Below are 23,581 nucleotides of genomic sequence, written 5' to 3'. Positions count from 1 at the left end.
TGAACCTCGGCGTCCATCAATTTGCCCCAAAAGTCATCCTGCCTCACAGAACCCTCTTCTGGTCCATCTGCCTCATATATTAGTCTGGTTGCAGGTTTTCTGCACATTCGAGGTAAATGGCCACTGAGGTTGCAGTTTCTGCAGACAAATTGTTGGAATCTGCAAGATCTGGCTGAGTGTTTTCCCCCACACCTCCAGCATGAGTTAAAGTTTCCATTGTTGGGGACAAAGGGACTATGGCCAGGAATTCCGTGCTGACTGTCCCTTTGACTGCTCTTACATACCCTATTAATGGGTGTCAATGGCCCCATCCCAGGCCGCATTGTCCACTGTGATGGCGTGAACATCCATTCAGCCTGCCATTGTCTCTGTTGAGGTCCTACCCTGGGGTCTATTGATGCCTGGGAAATGCCGCACTGCCCCTGTCTGCCTGCGGGGCTCTGAGTAGCATTGATGGTGTTGACTCCCAGATCCATCGCCACGTTAGAGGCAGAATTGCGCGCGTAAATCATTCTCGTCTCTTCCTCCCCCGCTTTGAGCTAACAACGCTGCTGCCTCCAAGTCCTTGGTCTCAATTAACTTGCGAAAAATTCCCACATGACCGATACCCTCGATAAAGAAGTCCCTTAACATCTCCCCCCTGCAGGCGTCTGTGAACTTACAGAGGTTGGCCAAATGCCGGAGGTCCGCTACAAAGTCTGGTATGCTCTGTCCTTCACGGCGTCGGTGGGTGTAGAATCTGTATCGAGCCATGTGTATGCTGCACACCGGTTTGAAGTGCTCCCCGATTCATTTGCTAAGCTCTTCAAAGGTTTTGTCCGACAGCTTTTCAGGTGCCAGTAAGTCTTTCATGTGCGCGTAAGTCTCTGGCCCGCAGCTGGTCAGGAGATGAGCCTGTCGCTTGTCAGCCACTGCATCCCCAAGCCAGTCTTTAGTAATGAAGCTTTGCTGAAGCCTCTCGATAAATCGTCCGTCTTCCCCAACACAGTACCTTTCCTCTGTGCTACCAGTGTGCATTCTCGTGGATCGTGAATTCCCGTTTTTCATCGCCAATGTAAAGTCCTTACTCTACAGCATGAAACCACATGAGGCGCATTCCAGGACAAGGCCATTCTGTGACCTCAACTCTTTATTACCGGACTCCAGAATTGATGACCCTGCGTGGGGCCTCCCTTTATATACCTGTGTGATCAGGAAAGGAGTGCCTCCCACAAGTTCACCCCCTGTGGTCAAGGTGTGCTTCTGAGCTGAGTGTATACAGTAATACAGTGGTGTTATATTGTAGTTAAAACATGACAAGCAGGACATTTGGAAAAGCAAAATTCGGTCAGGCAGAGTCAGCATGGATTTATGAAGGGGAAGTCATATTTGACAAATTTGATGGAATTCTTTGAGGATGTAATGGACAGGTTGGATAAAGGGGAACCAGTGGATGTGGTGTATTTGGACTTCTGGAAGGCATTTGACAAGTTAATTTAGCTCTTAGCTCCCTAAATTCGACTCGTAGTACCTCATCCCATTTTTTACCTATATCGTTGGTACCTATATGCACCACGATAACTGGCTGTTCGCCCTCCCTTTTCAAAATATCCTGCACCGCACCGAGACATCCTTGACCCTTGCACCAGGGAGGCAATATACCACACTGGAGTCTCGGTTGCAGCTGCAGAAACGTCTATCTATTCCCCTTACAATAGAATCCCCTACCACTATAGCTCTCCCACTCTTTTTCCTGCCCTCATGTGCAGCAGAGCCACCCATGGTGCCATGAACTTGGCTGCTGCTGCTCGCCCCTGATTAGTCATCCCCCCGCAACAGTACCCAAACCGGTGTATCTGTTTTGCAGGGTGACCGCAGGGGACCCCTGCACTACCTTCCTTGCACTGCTCATCCTGTTAGTCACCCATTCCCTATCTGGCTGTGTAACCTTTATCTGCGGTAATACCAACTCACTTAACTATTCACGTCATTCACAGCATCGTCGATGCTCCAGAGTAAATACACCCGCAGCTCCAGTGCCGCAATGCGGTCTGTCAGGAGATACAGCCGGACACACTTCCCGCATATGTAGTCATCAGGGACACTGGAAGCATCCCTGACTTCCTACATAGTACAGGAGGAGCATAACACCGTGTCCGAGCTCTCCTGCCATGACTTAACCCTTAGTCAGGAAGGATAGACAGAAAGGAAAAGGAGGTGGGGTAGCGATGCTGGTTAAAGAGGAAATTAACGCAATAGTAATGAAGGACATTAGCTTGGATGATGTGGAATCTGTATGGGTAGAGCTGCGGAATACCAAAGGGCAGAAAACAATAGTGGGAGTTGTGTACAGACCAACAAACAGTAGCAGTGAGGTTGGGGACAGCATCAAACAAGAAATTAGGGATGCGTGCAATAAAGTTACAGCAGTTATCATGGGTGACTTTAATCTACATATAGAGCAGGCTAACCAAACTGGTAGCAATATGGTGGAGGAGGATTTCGTGGAGTGTATTAGGGATGGATTTCTAGACCAATATGTCGAAGAACCAACTAGAGGGCTGGCCATCCTAGACTGGGTGATGTGTAATGAGAAAGGATTAATTAGCAATCTTGTTGTGCGAGGCCTTTGGGGAAGAGTGACCATAATATGGTAGAATTCTTTATTAAGATGGAGAGTGACACAGTTAATTCAGAGACTAGGGTCCTGTACTTGAGGAAAGCTAACTTCGATGTTATGAGGCGTCAATTGGCAAGAATAGATTGACAAATGATACTTAAAGGGTTGACGATGGATAGGCAATGGCAAACATTTAAAGATCACACGGATGAACTTCAACAATTGTACTTTCCTGTCTGGAGTAAAAATAAAACGGGGAAGGTGGCTCAACCTTGGCTAAAAGGGAAATTAGGGATATTGTTAAATCCAAGGAAGAGGCATATAAATTGACCAGAAAAAGCAGCAAACCTGAGGACTGGGAGAAATTTAGAATCCAGCAGAGGAGGACAAGGTGTTTAATTAGGAGGGGGAAAATAGAGTCTGAGAGGAAGCTTGCTGGGAACATAAAAACTGACTGCAAAAGCTTCTATAGATATGTGAAGAGAAAGAGATTAGTGAAGACAAATGTAGGTCCCTTGCAGTCAGAATCAGTTAAAATTATAATGGGGAACAGAGAAATGGCAGACCAATTGAACAAATACTTTGGTTGTGTCTTCACGAAGGAAGACACAAATAACCTTCAGGAAATACTAGGGGACCGAGGATCTAGCGAGAAGGAAGAGCTGAAGGAAATCCTTATTAGTCAGGAAATTGTGTTAGGGTAATTGATGGGATTGAAGGTCAATAAATCCCCAGGGCCTGATAGTCTGCATCCCAGAGTACTTAAGAAAGTGGCCCGAGAAATAGTGGATGCATTGGTGATCATTTTCCAACAGTCTATCGACTCTGAATCAGTTCCTATGGACTGGAGGGTAGCTAATGTAACACCACTTTTTAAAAAAGGAGAGAGAGAGAAAACAGGGAACTATAGACCGGTTAGCCTGACATCGGTAGTGGGGAAAATGTTGGAATCAATTATTAAAGATGAAATAGCAGTGCATTTGGAAAGCAGTGACAGAATCTGTCCAAGTCAGCTTGGATTTATGAAAGGGAGATCAGGCTTGACAAATCTTCTAGAATTTTTTGAGGGTGTAACTAGTAGAGTGGGCAAGGGAGAACCAGTGGATGCGGTGTATTTGGACTTTCAAAAGGTTTTTGACAAGGTCCCACACGAGAGATTGCTGTGCAAAATTAAAGCACATGGTATTGGGGGTAATGTACTGATGTGGATAGAGAACTGGTTGGCAGACAGGAAGCAGAGAGTCGGGATAAACGGGTTCTTTTCAGAATGGCTGATAGTGACTAGTGGGGTGCCGCAGGGCTCAGTGCTGGGACCTCAGCTATTTACAATATACATCAATGATTTAGATGAAGGAATTGAATGTAATATCTCCAGGTTTGCTGATGACACTAAGCTGGGTGGCAGTGTGAGCTGTGAGGAGGATGCTAAGAGGCTGCAGGGTGACTTGGACAGGTGAGGTGAATGGGCAAATGCATGGCAGATGCAGTATAATGTGGATAAATGTGAGGTTATCCACTTTGGTCGCAAAAACATGAAGGCAGAATATTATATGAATGGTGGCAGATTAGGAAAAGGGGAGGTCCAACGAGACCTGAGTGTCATGGTACACCAGTCATTGAAAGTTGGCATGCAGGTACAGCAGGCGGTGAAGACGTCAAATGGCATGTTGGCCTTCATAGCTAGGGGATGTGAGTATAGGAGCAGGGAGGTCTTATTGGATTTGTACAGGGCCTTAGTGAAGCCTCACCTGGAATATTGTGTTCAGTTTTGGTATCCTAATCTGAGGAAGGACGTTCTTGCTATTGAGGGAGTGCAGCGAAGGTTCACCAGACTGATTCCCGGGATGGCTGGACTGACATATGAGGAGAGACTGGATCGACTGGGCCTGTATTCACTGGAGTTTAGAAGAATGAGAGGGGATCTCATAGAAACATATAAAATTCTGACGGGACTGGACAGGTTAAATGCAGGAAGAATTTTCCTGATGTTGGGGAAGTCCAGAACCAGGGGTCTAAGGATAACCGATAAGCCATTTAGGACCGAGATGAGGAGAAACTTCTTCACGCAGAGAGTTGTGAACCTGTGGAATTCTCTACCACAGAGAGTTGTTGATGCCAGTTCATTAGATATATTCAAGAGGGCGTTAGATATGGCCATTATGGCTAAAGGGATCAAGGGGTATGGAGAGAAAGCAGGGAAGCAGTACTGAGGTGAATGATCAACCATGATCTTATTGAATGGTGGTGCAGGCTCGAAGGGCCGAATGGCCTACTCCTGCACCTATTTTCTATGTTTCTATGTTTCTATGAGTCAGAAAGTTGTGGTCTCAAATGACACTCCAGAGACTTGAGCACAAAAATTTAGACCTAACACTGTGCTCTGTGTAAGGTACCATCTTTCGGATGAGATGTTAAACCAAGATGGATGTAAAAGATCCCATGGCACTATTTCAAAGAATAGGGGAGTTGTCCCAGGTATCCTGGCCAATATTTATCCCTCAATCACTGTCACTAAAGACAGTTTATCTGGTCATTATCCATTGCTGTTTTGAGAGCTTGTTGTATGCAAATTGTCTGTCATATTTCCGACGTTACAACAGTGACTACACTTCAAAAAAGTACTTCATTGGCTGTAAAGCACTTTGGGACATCCGATGGTCATGAAAGGCTTCCTTTCTTATCGCACCAAACTTAGGAATCTCCAACCAAGCTCCTGAGAAATCCATCTGTTGGGCCAATATATACTATTCACTTTCCATAGAGAAACACTGACAAGAAAGCTTAGATGCAAGTTGGCAAGAGCCAAGGCTCAGAGACCCCAAGTTTGTCTAAGGTTATTGCTGGAGTTTATACAGCTAAAACTATGAAGCTTCTCAGTACTGGAAAGTGGTGAGCTTCCTGCTGATTGTCAGGCCAGGACCACCCGCCCCACTAGGGTATTGGGTTGCCCAATTCTCTGGAGCCAAGTAACAAAAATCACAGGCCTTATTGACAAATCTAACCCTCCAGCTCACATAAATATGTATGCATTGTTGATCAAGTCATCAATAGAACTCCAAAATGCTTCCCCTTGGCAACATCACATATACACTGACAACATTCACCTCGACCTCTCCACCACCTCGCTCGGTCCCTCCACTGCCTTTGTATTGTCAGACTGCTTATCTGACATCCAATCTTGGATGAGTGGCAATTTCCTTCAGGTAAACATTGGAAGTAGTAAAGCCATTGGCCTAAAGTTTCTGTTCGGTTGCGCTGGGTTTTTTTGTACAATTTGCCTGAAATCAGCCAAAGATCGCGGAATTTTAAGCACAAATTGCATTCAGCGCAATAAGTTTCCTCAATCTTTTACGCTTGTTTAAAAAAGGACAGAGCTATTTGCACTAGAAAAATGCTTTGATTGGCTCTCCATTATCACATGACCTGATTGTTGATTGATCCCCTTGGAGGATAAGCTACACACAGAAGTTTCTCTGGAATGTGTAATTCGAACCACCCAGCCCAAGTCTGAGTGACTTTGCAAAGTGTAATTCGATCCATTCTGACTTCAGACCCCAGAGAGGATAGAGCTCCCCAACCCAGCACAAGTTGCTGACACCCTCAGACCAAGTTCCTGACCCCATCCCAGACCAAGTTCTTGACCCTAACCCCCCCAGCCAAAGTTCATGCCCCCACAACCCAAGTTCATGCCTTCCCCAGCCGAATTTCCTGACACCCTCAGCCAAAGTTCCTGATCCCATCCCAGCCCAAGTTCCTGATCTTACCATCAAATTATGTCCCTTATCACACACGCACCAATTTTTCTGAAAAATCGTGCGAGGGTGTAAAGGAAGAACGTGATCCGTCTCCCCTCCAATCCCCTCTCCTGCTTCTCCTCAACCCTCCCCCGGTACAATCTCGCTTCCCCTCCCCCCCGCCCCAGCGCACTCTCTCTCTCTCTCTTAAAATACTTATATAAACCAGAAGGTACACATCCTTTTGAATGAGGTGTAGAGACAGATTTTAAGACAGCACATATTAATGTAGTGAGAATTAAGTTGATAAACATTTATCATAGCAGTGTTGATTAGGCAGAGCATGTTGTTCTTGGGGCTGGTATATTATGCTCATGATCACAGCACTGTACATGCATGGGCACTTTACAGAGTTAAATAGAAGTCCCATCAATCATTGATTGAAACACCAGTCCACCTTGCACATCACCCTCAACCATTGCTTCTTCCTCCTCTTATGCCAATATATCAGGATACCTGTTCTGGCCCACTTGCTGCATGACCACCTCATCTGGATGAGGCACTTATGCAGACACAATGGGGATGAAATTCAGCCTCCCAAAAAAGCCTCTTACTGCCAGAAAGTGGTGGCCAAGCGGCGGAGTCCAGTGGCCACCGATTTCCAGTCCAATGGCTGCCGCCAGCGAAATTCACCTTTATGAATTTTCTGGCAGTTCTCACGGCTAAGTATGTCATCAAAGGGCGTACCGCTGATCTCCCGCACCTCCAGCCAAATTCAGCTTCAAAAATCCATGATCCGCCGAGCGGTGCCCCCGACAGCTTTTTCTGCCGGTGCACCTTGTGTGGGACTTGGCTGCACGGCAGCCATTAAAGGTGAGGGCCCACTGCCGCGGCCACCAATGTTATATTTTTGTCGGCCGACTTCCAGATCGGCTGACCAAATATGGCCCCGGGTTCGGCCGGGCCGTCAACAGGCAGCCTGGTACCCTGTCTTGCGTGCCAGGCCACTGGCCTGGTCAAAACTCTTCCCGGTGGCCCAGTGGACCTAACTAAAATGTTCACAGAGATCGCAGCGGTTCCCTCCTTTAAGTGAAGGGGAGAGAAGTGGTGATGCACATCTTAACTAATTATCATATAACATTTGAACTGTCGGATTAATGCGGTGCAAGTAGGTAATGTAAGGGTAGGGGGATATTTAGGAAACATCAACTATAACATAATTGGGATCAATATAAAAATTGATAAAGAGAGGGAATAGTCAAAGATGAAGATACTTGAAGATAATGGCGAGCAGGGAAAGCTAAAATTCTTGGGATGAATAGAGAAATTTAAATTATAAAGAGGTTTAAAAACAAGGCATGTGGTAATTCATTGGATAATAAGACAAAAGGAAATCAAATAGAGTACAGAAAAGAATGAGGGGAAGTGAAAAAGTTTAATAAGATTAAGAAAGGGTTTGAATAAAGATTGAGAGAGAATGTAAAGGAAAATGGTAACAGTTTTTATAGACACATAAAAAGTAAAAGAACAGTTAAAATAAAAGAACCAATCAGTGATGATAAAGGAGATCTTTGGAGGATGAAATGGTTCCTTTGCAGGTAGTATTGTTTGGCTTCTGATAAAATTGACAATCCCTCCATGCTGACAAATCTTCCTCAGCTCCTCCCCCTTCTCCTCTATCTCCATAGGCCTATCTCCCACTTTCCTCCTCTTTTTTTCTCCTCCTTCCCACTCCCCTCTCCCTTACCTCTTCCTCCCACCCCTGGATCAAAATCATGGAACTCCCTCCCTAGCAGCATTGTAGGAGTACCTTCACCACACAGACTGCAGCAGGTCAACAAGGCGGCTCACCAGCACCTTTTCAAGGGCAATTAGGAATGGGCAATAAATGCTGGCCTTGCCAGCGATGCCCACATCCCAGGATTGACTTTTTTTTTAAACTCCTCTCCACCTTTCTTCTACTTCTTCCTTTCAGTTTCTCCTTCTCCTCTCTGCTTCCTCCATCTTTCCCCTCCCTTTCACTGTCCTATTTCTCCTCACCCATTCCATCCCTCTTCATCCTCCTATCACCCTCTTTCCTCCTCCTCCTCTCTGCCTCCTCCATGTTCCCTTCATCCCTTGCCCTTCCTCCTCCCCTCTCCTTCCCCCTTCATCACCCACACTCTGTCACCTCCACCTTAACCTTCACTTCTCAGCCTGCCCCCTTCTCCTCTTTGCCTCCCTCTTTCCCCTCCTCCTCCCTGCTTTCCCTTCCTCCTTCTACCTTCCCCCTTCTCCTCTCTACTTCCATTCTCCTCATTCTTCTGTTCCCCTTCCTCCATCCCTTCCCTTCCCCCTTTTCCCTTCCTCCTCCTTCCTACCTCTTACAGCTACCCTCTTCCTGCCCTGGTCCAATTATCCCACTGTTATCTCTCCCTGCTTACCCTTAAGACTGCACTAAGTTTTATCTGCCCCTATACAATCCCACAGAAGATCAAATGCTTGTATCAAAAACAAGCATTCATCAAGCCCTTCACAGACATTTGGGGAATTTTGTATCAGATATGAATTAACTGTCCCACAAGAACCAGTCTGACCAGTTCAGGATTTTGCTCCTTTCAATAAAAAGTAAGTGCTTCATAAATCATATTTTTGTTGCAGTATCTTTATATTTTTATGGCTAAACTGTCAATTTAATAATCCTTCAAATTCTACTCTAGAAATTATTTCTTCTCCCTCTGGAGCTTACATGCAGTGGTTGTATTTCACTTTATTTTGAACAGACATAAAGCAGCATTGACAGCATTCAGGAAGAGATGTGCACAACCCGAACTATGCTGACCTCCCAACTGTATAGCATTTGTAAGGCAAATGTGGCAGAAAAAGAAAAGAGCAGCGCAGAAAAACTGCCAGCTGATGTGAAACTGCCTGCCTCTGTCGACTTTCATATGTACTGCTGTGCTTGCTGCCTTTATAATTGCATTCTTTCCCATTTGTAAGTCTTGCCTTGTCCTTTTATTAACGTCTATGATTGACAGGAGCAAGATCTGCGATGTTGTTTGTCAACAATGATATCAAGATTTTAAAACCATCATTGGTTACTGATGACATGCATCTGAATGTGACAGATAGCATTCAGTTGTAGACTAAATCAGGCACTATTCTGACTCTTCCTATTCTGCTGGAAGCTCCTTCAACTGTTCACTACACAATGCAATAAAAATGGATGCGTCCATTTGTACTAACTGAAATGCAGCCGTTTCTCTGATTGGCTCTCTAGATCTATTGCTGATTGGTCCCCTTGGAGGATAAGTCACACCCTGAAGTTCCTCTGGAATGTGTAACTGGAACTGCCCAGCCCAAGTTCGGAGTGAATTTCCAATTTGTAATTCTATCCATTTTGACTTCAAAAGCCACAGAGGATAGATCTCTCCAAAAGCCATCAAGTTCCAGCCGAAGTCCCTTAACCCAGCGCAAGTGCATCCCTCCACCAGCTGAAGACTCTTACCCAAGCGCAAGACCTTAACCCCACCCCTACCATAGATGGGGCATTGTGTGCGGAGTGCGGATTGTTAACAGGTTTATTGGTATGAAGTGAATAGTGACAGTGTCTTGACTTCTGGATTTCATCCACCTCAACGATGTCTCTTGTAAAGTACGCACCAAGTTTGCATGCATCAGGAGGTAGACAAACATGATGCATCTTCTCTGAGTTCCCTTTCTCCTCTATAATCCCCCCCCCCACCACCTGTGTCTCTCTACCGCGCTCCCCCCCTCCACCCGCCTGGTTCATGTTCTCTCCCTCCCCCCCCATCCCAAGCTCTCTCTCCCCACTTCTTGCTCTCCCTACCTGCCTCTCTCTCTCCCTGCTGCCCATTCACCCCAAGGAGCCACACCCCCATTGCTAACCACACATGAGAGCCAGTAGCAACATCTTGCTTCTGGCTTGGAGGACGTTCCCACCTCGGAACCGTCCTCTCCCGTATCCGTCCAAGCAGCGATTCTGCTGTCATCCCTACCCCCTCCAATGAAGCATCGCCTGAGGAGCTCCTCGGTCAGGTGGCTTGGAGTCAGGAGGGGAAGGGGTAGAGGTGGGGAGGAGAAGCGGCGGGGGGGGGTGGGGGTGGTGGAAAGTGAGGTGCATGGCCGCAGGTGTTGTCTGGGGCTTATTTTTAGGTTGCTGCTGCCATTTTGGTGAGAGGGTCAGGGCAAGGGGCAAGGGGGCTACCTTGTTGTTTTGCATTTGTATTCTGTGTTGCTGGAAATGGGGATCATTGTAATGATGTAAATGTGATAAAGTTGTTGTGGGCTGGGTTGGGGGTGGGGTGGGGTGTTTTTTTACAGATATACTTATGATTTCAGACAAATGGTCGGATTAAATGTTTTTTATTTAACAAAAACTTGTTGCGCATTGGCTCAGATAGCTGCACCATTACACATTGGTGATTCCTGAACATGAAAGGGCATAATTACACTTAACTTGAATCAACTTGAACTTTAACTGTCACAAGGTGATGTCCACCATTGATGTATGACCTGCACACCCAGCTGTGTGTCAGCTTTGTAAATAACACCAATGTTCTTTCGCACAAAGCGCTCATTTATGAGCTCTTGACGTAAGAGTCTTGTAGCTAGGTAGCCACCACGGGCCCTTTTCTGCGATCTACAGCGGGGCAGGGGCATGGCTTCAGCATCAGCTGGATTGTGTGGCCCAATGTCAGGGTCCACCTCCTCGTCCTCCTCTTCCTCTCTCCCCTGAGGTGGACCGTCACACCCTTCTGACATTTCTTGTCCCCTCCTGATAGCCAAATTGTGCAGCATTGAGCACACCACCATGAATTGAGCTACCTGCTCAGGGTGATATTGGAGCTCGCCTCCTGAGTGGTCCAGGCATCTAAAGTGCTGCTTAAGCACGCCAATGGTTTTCTCAATGATATTGTGAGTGGCTCTGTGGCTCTCATTGTATCGCTTCTCAGCTTCGGTGTGGGTGTCATGCAGGGGGATCATCAGCCAGGTGGTGAGGCCATATCCTTTGTCACCAAGCATCCAGCATTGACCTTGCGGCTGATTGGTAAACAAGTCAGATACAGTGCTCTCACGCAGATGTGAGCATTATGGATGCTGCCTGGAAATTGAGCATTCACTGCCAGTATAATCTGCTGGTGGTCGACAACAAATTATAGATTCAGGGAGTGGAATCCCTTGCAGTTTCTAAGAATCTCTGCATCCTGAAAAGGTGCCTGCATCGCGATGTGCATACAGTCTATTGCTCCCTGCACCTTGGGAAAGTTTGCAATTCGTTAGAATCCGAGAGCCCTCTCATTCTGAGCCTCCCTGGTCATAGGAAAGCTGATAAAGTCCATCCTGCATGCATAAAGGGCTTCAGTGACCTGTCTAATGCAGCAATATGTGGCATGCTGAGATATACCGCAAATGTCGCCAACTGAGGCCTGAAAGGAACCCGACGCATAGAACGTCTGGTCCTCCTCATCAGTCTGCCACGTCTTACATTGGGCACATGATGCTGTCGAGCGTACCTTCTGCCATCTCAAGTCTGCAGCATGTGAGTGGTCATCAAGAGAGGGTGAGAAAAGAAAGGCCCCATTCCAATAGCTATCTGTTTTATACCGATTGTTCACAAAGAATGAATGTTCCCACTAAGACACTGGTAAATTCCAATTGTCCACAGTATGAAAAAATGTTTGTTCACATGTTCACATCACCTCCAAACACTTCCAGATTACATCCGAACTCCCCCGAAGTTGAAGCAGAGAAGCCTTTTAAATGATGCGACATGTGATTTAGAACATGGCGACCATAGCGCTGTGAGTAGCTCCGGTTAGTTCAACTTTTTCTCAGCGGTTTTTTCGGCGAGCGATATTGTCGGCGAGATGTGTGTGAGGTACCAAAAGTAAGGATGGGCGATATACCGGGCGTTATTTTCGGCAAATGTGATCTTTATGACACAAAACAATGGGCGGTCGGTATTATTAAATCTCGGCCTTAATTACGTGCGGAAAGTAACGCTAGGCGATATTATGGTCGTTGGTTTCGCTCATTCTGATGATTCCGCCCCAAAAAAGTGAGCAGGCGGTATTATTTTTTCCCGCCGTTACGTACATGATGAATGTAATGCTCAGCGATTAGTGCCCGAAAAATGGGCGTCAGTTTCCATTTTTTGGCTAAATGGGCGATATCTGAGCGTTACACTTTATTTCAGCGTTAATATGAACTTTAAGTGGGTGTTATGTATGGCAAAATATTGGAAACTCCAGCCGCTGGTCTCAGAATAAGGGGCCGCCCATTTAAAACTGAGATGAGGAGGAATTTTTTCTCTCAGAAGGTTGTAAATCTATGGAATTCTCTGCCTTCGAGAGCTGTGGAGGCTAGGTCATTGAATACATGTCAGGCAGAGATAGACAGATTTTTGAGCGATAAGGGAATAAAGGGTTATGGAGAGCGGGCAGGGAAGTGGAGCTGAGTCCATGATCAGATCAGCCATGTTCTTATTAAATGGCGGAGCAGGCTCGAGTGGCCAGGTGGCCTACTTCCTGCTCCTATTTCTTATGTTCTTCTTATATAGAAGGGATAACCATCCATAGCTAACTAAGGAAATAAGGGATGGTATCAAATTGAAAATAAGGGCATACAAAGTGGCCAAGAACAGTGGGAGGCCAGAGGATTGGGAAACTTTTAAAAGCCAACAAAGAACGACTAAAAAATTATAAAGAGAGGGAAGATAAATTATGAAAGTAAACTAGCACGAAATATAAAAACGGATAGTAAGTGTTTCTACAGGTATATAATAAGGAAAAGAGCGGCTGATAAAGGTTGGGCCCTTAGAGGATGAGACTGGGGAATTAATAATGGGGAACAGGGAAATGGCAGAGACTTTGAAAAAATGTTTTGTATCAACCTTCACTAAAAACATCCCAATAGTGGATAATCAAGGAGCTAAAGGGAGGGAGGAACTTAATACAATCACTAAAGAAGTAGTAATCAGCAAAATAATGGGAGTAAAGGCAGGTATGTTCCCTGGACATGATGGCTTGCATCCTAGGGTCTGAAAAGAAGTGGCTGCAGAGATAATGGATGCATTGGTTGAAACTACCAAAATTCCCTGGATTCTGGGCAGGTCCCAGCGGATTGGAAAACCGCAAATGTATCACCCCTATTTAAAAAAGGAGGCAGACATAAAGCAGGAAACTATAGACCAGTTCGCCTAACTTTTGAGGTTGGGAAAATGCTGGAGTCCATTATTAAGGAAGCAGTAGCAGAACATTTGGAAAAGCAAAATTCAATCAAGCAGAGTCAGAATGGTTTTATGAAAGGGAAATCATGTTTGACAAATTTGCTGGAGTTCTTTAGAAACATAGAAATAGACATTTACAGCGCAGAAGGAGACCATTTCAGCCTATCATGTCTGCGTCAGCCAACAAAGAGCCACACGGCCCTCAGTCAACAGCCCTGAAGGTTACATATAAACCTATGAACAATGAACAATGGCGAAAAGGTAAAGAGCACCCGGCCCAACCAGACCGACCCACGCACCTGTGACACCGCTTGAACTGAAACGTTCTACACTCCTCCCCAACCGGAGCCATGTGATCTCCTGGGAGAGGCAAAAAACAGATAAAAACCCAGGCCAATTGAGGAAAAAAATCTGCGAAAATCTCTCTGACCCATCCAGGTGATCGAAACAAGTCCAGTAGATCACCTTGGCTGTATTCAATTCCGTGCAATACCATTGTATCTGCGCCAGCCAACAAGAGGTTATCCAGTCTAACATAAAAACATAGAAACATAGAAAATAGGTGCAGGAGTAGGCCATTCAGCCCTTTGAGCCTGCACCGCCATTCAATAAGATCATGGCTGATCATTCACCTCAGTACCTCTTTCCTGCTTTCTCTCCATACCCCTTGATCCCTTTAGCCGTAAGGGCCATATCTAACTCTCTCTTGAATATATCCAATGAATTGGCATCAACAACTCTCTGCGGCAGGGAATTCCACAGGTTAACAACTCTGAGTGAAGAAGTTTCTCCTCATCTCAGTCCTAAATGGCTTACCCCTTATCATTAGACTATGTCCCCTGGTTCTGGACGTCCCCAACATCGGGAACATTCTTCCTGCATCTAACCTGTCCAGTCCCGTCAGAATTTTATATGTTTCTATGAGATCCCCTCTCATTCTTCTAAACTCCAGTGAATACAGGCCCAGTCGATCCAGTCTCTCCTCATATGTCAGTCCAGCCATCCCGGGAATCAGTCTGGTGAACCTTCGCTGCACTCCCTCAATAGCAAGAACTTCCTTTCTCAGATTAGGATACCAAAACTGAACACAATAGTCCAGGTTAGGCCTCATCAAGGCCCTGTACAACTGCAGTAAGATCTCCCTGCTCCTATACTCAAATCCTCTCGCTATGAAGGCCAACATACCATTTGCCTTCTTCACCGCCTGCTGTACCTACATGCCAACTTTCAATGACTGATGTACCATGACACCCAGGTCTCATTGCACCTCCCCTTTTCCTAATCTGCTGCCATTCAGATAATATTCTGCCTTCGTGTTTTTGCCCCCAAAGTGGATAACCTCACATTTATCCACATTATACTGCATCTGCCATGCATTTGCCCACTCACCTAACCTGTCCAAGTCACCCTGCAGCTTCTTAGCGTCCTTCTCACAGCTCACACTGCCACCCAGCTTAGTGTTATCTGCAAACGTGGAGACAGTACACTCAGTTCCTTCATCTAAATCATTAATGTATATTGTAAATAGCTGGGGTCCCAGCACTGAGCCCTGCTGCACCACACTAGTTATGCCTGCCATTCTTAAAAGGACCCGTTTGTCCGACTCTCTGCTTCCTGTCTGCCAACCAGTTCTCTATCCATGTCGGTACATTACCCCCAATACCATGTGCTTTAATTTTGGACACCAATTTCTTGTGTGGGACCTTGTCAAAAGTTCAAATACAAAAAAGTTCTCCCTTGTCCACTCTACCAGTTACATCCTCAAAAAATTCTAAAAGATTTGTCAAGCATGATTTCCCTTTCATAAATTCATGCTGACCTGGACCGATTCTGTCACTGCTTTCCAAATGCCACTAACCAGCTCTAGGTCCGTAACCCTGCAGATTACGGCACTTTAAGTGCCCATCCAAGCACTTAAATATGGTGAGGGTTTCTGCATCCACCACCCTTCCAGGCAGCGAGTTCCAGACCCCTCACAACCTGCTGCGTGAAGAAGCCTCCCCTCAAATCCCACCAACCACCGTAAAACTATGCCCCTTCATAATTGACCCTCTCCACCAAGAGAAATAGGCCCTTGTTATCCACTATATCCAGGCCCCTCAAAATGAGGTCTCCTCTCAACCTTCACTGTTCCAGTGAGAACAAACCCAGCTTATCCAATCTGTCCTCATAGCGAAGATTTTCCATTCTCGACAGCATCCAAGTGAATCTCCTCTGCACCCCCTCTAGGGCAATCATGTCCTTCCTATAATACGGCGACCAGAACTGCACGCAGTACTCCAACCGTGGCCTAACCAAAGTTTATACAATTTAAGCATAACCTCCCTGCTCTTGTATTCTATGCATCAGCTAATAAAAGCAAGCATTCCATATGCCTTCTTAACCACCTTATCCACCTGGCCTGCTACTTTCAGGGATCTGTGGGCCAGCACTCTAAGGTCCCTTTGTTCATCTACACTTTTAAGTGGCCTACCGCTTAATGTGTAGAGCCTTTCCTTATTAGCCCTCACATAGAAACATAGAAACATAGAAACATAGAAAATAGGTGCAGGAGTAGGCCATTCGGCCCTTCTAGCCTCCACCGCCATTCAATGAGTTCATGGCTGAACATGCAACTTCAGTACCCCATTCCTGCTTTCTCACCATACCCCTTGATCCCCCTAGTAGTAAGGACTTCATCTAACTCCTTTTTGAATATATTTAGTGAATTGGCCTCAACAACTTTCTGTGGTAGAGAATTCCACAGGTTCACCACTCTCTGGGTGAAGAAATTCCTTCTCATCTCGGTCCTAAATGGCTTACTCCTTATCCTTAGACTGTGTCCCCTGGTTCTGGACTTCCCCATCATTGGGAACATTCTTCTTGCATCTAACCTGTCTAACCCCGTCAGAATTTTAAACGTTTCTATGAGGTCCCCTCTCATTCTTCTGAACTCCAGTGAATACAAGCCCAGTTGATCCAGTCTTTCTTGATAGGTCAGTCCCGCCATCCCGGGAATCAGTCTGGTGAACCTTCGCTGCACTCCCTCAATAGCAAGAATGTCCTTCCTCTGGTTAGGAGACCAAAACTGTACACAATACTCCAGGTGTGGCCTCACCAAGGCCCTGTACAACTGTAGCAACAAAGTGCATTACCTCACACTTCTCCAAATTAAATTCAATTTGCCACTGCTCTGACCACCTGACCAGTAACATAGAAACATAGAAACATAGAAAATAGGTGCAGGAGTAGGCCATTCGGCCCTTCTAGCCTGCACCGCCATTCAATGAGTTCATGGCTGAACATTCAACTTCAGTACCCCATTCCTGCTTTCTCGCCATACCCCTTGATCACCCTAGTAGTAAGGACCTCATCTAACTCCTTTTTGAATATATTTAGTGAATTGGCCTCAACAACTTTCTGTGGTAGAGAATTCCACAGGTTCACCACTCTCTGGGTGAAGAAGTTCCTCCGCATCTCGGTCCTAAATGGCTTACCCCTTATCCTTAGACTGTGACCTCTGGTTCTGGACTTCCCCAACATTGGGAACATTCTTCCTGCATCTAACCTGTCTAACCCCGTCAGAATTTTAAATGTTTCTATGAGGTCCCCTCTCATTCTTCTGAACTCCAGTGAATACAAGCCCAGTTGATCCAGTCTTTCTTGATAGGTCAGTCCCGCCATCCCGGGAATCAGTCTGGTGAACCTTCGCTGCACTCCCTCAATAGCAAGAATGTCCTTCCTCAGGTTAGGAGACCAAAACTGTACACAATACTCCAGGTGTGGCCTCACCAATGCCCTGTACAGCTGTAGCAACACCTCCCTGCCCCTGTACTCAAATCCCCTTGCTATGAAGGCCAACATGCCATTTGCTTTCTTAACCGCCTGCTGCACCTGCATGCCAACCTTCAATGACTGATGTACCATGACACCCAGGTCTCTTTGCACCTCCCCTTTTCCTAATCTGTCACCATTCAGATAATAGTCTGTCTCTCTGTTTTTACCACCAAAGTGGATAACCTCACATTTATCCACATTATACTTCATCTGCCATGCATTTGCCCACTCACCTAACCTATCCAAGTCGCTCTGCAGCCTCACAGCATCCTCCTCGCAGCTCACACTGCCACCCAACTTAGTGTCATCCGCAAATTTGGAGATACTACATTTAATCCCCTCATCTAAATCATTAATGTACAGTGTAAACAGCTGGGGCCCCAGTACAGAACCTTGTGGTACCCCACTAGTCACTGCCTGCCATTCTGAAAAGTACCCATTTACTCCTACTCTTTGCTTCCTGTCTGACAACCAGTTCTCAATCCATGTCAGTACACTACCCCCAATCCCATGTGCTCTAACTTTGCACATCAATCTCTTGTGTGGGACCTTGTCGAACGCCTTCTGAAAGTCCAAATATACCACATCAACTGGTTCTTCCTTATCCACTCTACTGGAAACATCCTCAAAAAATTCCAGAAGATTTGTCAAGCATGATTTCCCTTTCACAAATCCATGCTGACTTGGACCTATCATGTCACCTCTTTCCAAATGCACTGCTATGACATCCTTAATAATTGATTCCATCATTTTACCCACTACCGATGTCAGGCTGACCGGTCTATAATTCCCTGTTTTCTCTCTCCCTCCTTTTTTAAAAAGTGGGGTTACATTGGCTACCCTCCACTCCATAGGAACTGATCCAGAGTCAATGGAATGTTGGAAAATGACTGTCAACGCATCCACTATTTCCAAGGCCACCTCCTTAAGTACTCTGGGATGCAGTCCATCAGGCCCTGGGGATTTATCGGCCTTCAATCCCATCAATTTCCCCAACACAATTTCCCGGCTAATAAGGATTTCCCTCAGTTCCTCCTCCTTACTAGACCCCCCGACCCCTTTTATAACCGGAAGGTTGTTCGTGTCCTCCTTCGTGAATACCGAACCAAAGTACTTGTTCAATTGGTCCGCCATTTCTTTGTTCCCCGTTATGACTTCCCCTGATTCTGACTGCAGGGGACCTACGTTTGTCTTTACTAACCTTTTTCTCTTTACATATCTATAGAAACTTTTGCAATCCGTCTTAATGTTCCCTGCAAGCTTCTTCTCATACTCCATTTTCCCTGCCCTAATCAAACCCTTTGTCCTCCTCTGCTGAGTTCTAAATTTCTCCCAGTCCCCAGGTTCGCTGCTATTTCTGGCCAATTTGTATGCCACTTCCTTGGCTTTAATACTATCCCTGATTTCCCTTGATAGCCACGGTTGAGCCACCTTCCCTTTTTTATTTCTATGCCAGACAGGAATGTACAATTGTTGTAGTTCATCCATGCGGTCTCTAAATGTCTGCCATTGCCCATCCACAGTCAACCCCTTAAGTATCATTCGCCAATCCATCCCAGCCAATTCACGCCTCATACCTTCAAAGTTAGCCTTCTTTAAGTTCTGGACCATGGTCTCTGAATTAACTGTTTCATTCTCCATCCCAATGCAGAATTCCACCATATTATGGTCACTCTTCCCCAAGGGGCCTCGCACAACGAGATTGCTAATTAATCCTCTCTCATTGCATAACACCCAGTCTAAGATGGCCTCCCCCCTAGTTGGTTCCTCGACATATTGGTCTAAAAAACCATCCCTTATGCACTCCAGAAAATCCTCCTCCACCGTATTGCTTCCAGTTTGGTTAGCCCAATCTATGTGCATATTAAAGTCACCCATTATAACTGCTGCACCTTTATTGCACGCACCCCTAATTTCATGTTTGATGCCCTCCCCAACATCACTAGATTGATATCCTCCTGCAGTCCATGACTTTCCTCTTCATTATCAACCACACAGTCAATTTTAGAGTCATCTGCAAACTTCTTAATCATACACCCTATATTCAACTCTGGATCATTGATGTATACCACAAAAAGCAAGGGACCCATTACTGAGCCCTGCGGAACCCCACTGGAAGCATCCTTCCAGTCACAAAAACATTCATCAACCATTACCCTTTGCTTCCTACCTCTAAGCCAATTTTGGATCCAACTTGCCACTTTGCCCTGGATCCTATGGGCTTTAATTTTCATGACCAGTCTACCACGTGGGACCTTATCAAAAGCTTTACTAAAATCCACATACATTACATCGTACACACTATCCTCATCGACCCTCCTGGTTACCTCGTCAAAAAACTCAATCAGGTTAGTCAAACACGATCTTCCCTTAACAAATCTGTGTTGACTGTCCCTAATTAATCCTTGTCTTTCCAAATGTAGATTTATCCTGTCTTTCAGGAGTTTTCCAATAATTTTCCCACGACTGAGGTTAGGCTGACAGGCATGTAATTACTCGGCCTATCCCTTTCTCCCTTCTTAAACAAGGGTACTTAAACTTAGTAGTCCTCTAGTCCTCCGGCACCATGCCCAAATCCAAACAGGACTGGAAAATGATGGTCAATGCCTTTGCTATTTCCTCTTTTACTTCGCTCAACAGCCTGGGAAGCATTTCATCTAGGCCTGGGGAATTATCTACTTTCAAAGCTTCTAAACCTCTTAATAACTCTTCTGTTACTATGTTTATTTCATCCAGAATTTCATACTCCTTGATAGCTGTATCTGCATTGCCCTTTTCCTTTGCGAAAACAGATGCAAAGTATTCATTAAGAACCATACCAACAAATTCCACCTCCACACAAATATTACCCTCATGGTCTCTAATAGGCCCTACCCTTTCTTTAGTTACCCTCTTGTTCTCAATATATTTGTAGAACATCTTTGGGTTTTCCTTAATTTTGCTAGCCAAGAATTGTTCATGCTCTCTCTTAGCATTCCTAATATCCTTTTAAATTTTACCTCTTAACTTTCTATATTCCTCCAAAGACTCTATAGTATTTAGCCGTCAGTATATGACATAAGCTTCCCTTTTTTTCTTTATCCTCCCCTGTAAGTCCAGAGACATCGAGGGGACTCGAGAATTGTTATTCCCATCCTTTTTCTTGAAGGGCACATGTTTGGCCTGAGCCTTCCAGATCTCCTCTTTGAATGCCTCCCACTGTTCCGACACTGATTTACCCACAAGTAGCTGTTTCCAGTCCACTGTGGCCAAATCACTCCTCAACTTAACAAAGTTAGCTTTTCCCCAATTTGGAACTTTTATTCCAGGTCTATCCTTGTCCTTATCCATAACTAACATGAATCTGACTGAATTATGGTCACTGGCACCCAAGTGCTCTCCCACTAATACCCCTTCAACCTGCCCAGCTTCATTCCCTAAAACTAAATCCAAAACCGCCCCTTCTTGTGTTAGGCTTGTTACGCACTGACTAAAATAGTTCTCTTGAATGCATTTTTTAAGAATTCCGCACCCTCTATACCCTTCTCACTATATTTGGCCCAATCAATATAAGGTTAGTTAAAATACCCTATTACTGCCCTATGATTTTTGGACTTCACAGCAATTTTCCTACATATTTGCCCCTCTATCTCTCTCCCACTGTTTGGGGGTGTATAATACACGCCCAGCAGTGTGATTGCCCCTTTTTTATTTTTCAATTCGACCCATATGGCCTCATTTGATGATCTCTCTAACATATCACCCATCTTCACCGCTGTAATAGTTTCTTTAATCAATACCGTGATGCCCTCCCACCCTTTTACCGCCCCCCCCCCCTCCCCGTCTTGTCTAAAAATCCTGTAACCAGGAATATTGATCTGCCAAACCTGCCCCTCTTTCAGCCATGTCTTGGTAATGGCTATAATGTCATACTCCCAAGTATCTACCTGTGCCGTTAACTCATCCGCCTTATTCGCTATACTCTTTGCATTAAAGTATATACCATTTAGCACAGGAAGACCTCCTTGATTACTATTTGCTAACCCTTGTTTCCTCTGTCTTATAGATTCGCTTTCTAAATTCTTGCTATCCAATTTATGCTTTTCTTCCTTCCCTATTGAATTTGTTCTCAGGTTCCCATCCCGGTGCCAAGCTAGTTTAAACTCTCCCCAACAGCATTAGCAAACTCCCCACGAGGATATTGGTCCCGGCACTGTTGAGGTGCAAACCGTGCAGTTTGTACGGGGCCCATCAACCCTAGAAGTGGTTCCAATGCCTCAAGAATTTAAAGCCCTGCCTCCTACAACAACTCTCCAGCCACGCGTTCATCCTCTCTATCCTTCTATTCTTGTACTCATTAGCATGTGACACTGGTAGTAACCCGGAGATTACTCCCTTTAATTTTCCACCTAGCTTCCTAAATTCTGCCTGTAGGACCTCATCCCTCTTTCTACCTATGTTGTTGGTCCCGATATGGACCATGACCTCTAGCTGTTTACCCTCTCCCCCCAGAATGCCTTGCACCCACTTTGTGACATCCTTGATCCTGGTACCAGGGAGGCACCATACCATTGTGGAATCACATCTGCGGCCGCAAAAACACCTCTCTGTTTCCCTAACTATAGAATCCACCATCAGTACAGCTCTTTTTTTCTTCGTCCCTCCCCCCTGTGCAGCTGAGCCACCCGTGTCTTGGAATTGGCTCTGGCTGCATTCCCCAGATGCACCATCGCCCTCACCAGTGCTCAGAAGAGAATATCAGTTTGAAAGCGAGATGGACACATGGGGGTCTCCTGCACTAGCTGCATAGTGTTCTTGCTCTGGCTGGTGGTCACCCACTTCCCTCTGCCTGCATGCTCTTAAGCTGCGGGGTGACCACCTCCTGAAACATGCTATCCACTTAGCTCTCAGCCTCGCGGATGCACCATATTGACTTCAGCCACCGCTCAAGCTCTGAAATGCTTTGAAGATATAACGAGCAGGGTGGATAAGGGGGAAACAGTGGATGTGTTGTATTTGGATTTCCAGAAGGCATTTGATAAGATGCCACATAAAAGGTTACTGCACAAGATAATAGTTCACAGGGTTGGGGGTAATATATTAGTATGGATGGAGGATTGGCTAACTAACAGAAAACAGAGAGTCAAGATAAATGGGTCATTTTCCAGTTGGCAAACAGTAAGTAGTGAGGTGCCGCAGGGATCGGTGCTGGGGCCTCAACAATTTACAATCTATATTATTGACGAGAATGTAATGTAGTCAAGTTTGCTGATGATACAAAGTTGGGTGGGAAAGCAAATTATGAGGAGGACAAAAAAAATCTGCGGATATAGGCAGGCTAAGTGAGTGGGCAAAAATTTGGCAGATGGAGTATAATGTGATAAAATGTGAGGTTATCCACTTCAGCAGAAAAAATAGAAAAGCAAATTATAATTTAAATGGAAAAAAATTGCAAAGTGCTGCAGTACAGAGAGACCTGGGGATCCTTGTGCATGAAACACAAAAAATTAGCATGCAGGTACAGCAAGTAACCAGGAAGGCAAATGGAATGTTGGCCTTTATTGCAAGGGAGATAGAGTATAAAATCAGCGAAGTCCTGTTACAATTGTATAGGGTATTGGTGAGGTCACACCTGGAGTACTGCATACAGTTTTTGTCTCCGTATTTAAGGAAGGATATACTTGCATTGGAGGCTGTTCAGAGAAGGTTCACTAGGTTGATTCCGGAGATGAGGGGGTTGACCTATGAGGATAGGTTGGGACTATACTCATTGGAGTTCAAAAGAATGAGAGGTGATCTTTTCAAAACATATAAGATAATGAGGGGGCTTGACAAGGTGGATGCAGAGAGGATACTTCCACTCATATGGGAAACTAAAATTAGGGGACATAGGGCTAGATTTTACACTTTTGTGCAGATCGCCCAAAAATGGGCGCTATTTCCGGCGTGGGCGGTAAGAATAAGTTTTCAGATCGCCGGCTTGTCGCCCATTTTCAAAGCCCCTAGTCTCCATTTAAAAAATTGGGCGTTATCACGCGATCTGAAATGGGCGTTAGCATTAAATCTCTCTGACCTTCTGCTGTAAAGTGTTGCCGTCCTTAGCAACGGCATGGCAACGCTTGATTTCCGCGATTCAGGAGGTCAAGGATCATCATGACATGCGCAGAAGAGGAGATAGAGAGAGAGGGTGCTGAGAGGGAGTGAAGGCGTGTATGGGTGTGG

The sequence above is a fragment of the Pristiophorus japonicus genome, chromosome 1 (genome assembly GCF_044704955.1).
Source record: "Pristiophorus japonicus isolate sPriJap1 chromosome 1, sPriJap1.hap1, whole genome shotgun sequence".
NCBI classification, from domain to species: domain Eukaryota; kingdom Metazoa; phylum Chordata; class Chondrichthyes; family Pristiophoridae; genus Pristiophorus; species Pristiophorus japonicus.
The sequence above is the reverse complement of the archived record's forward strand: the minus strand, read 5'-3'. Positions refer to the sequence as shown.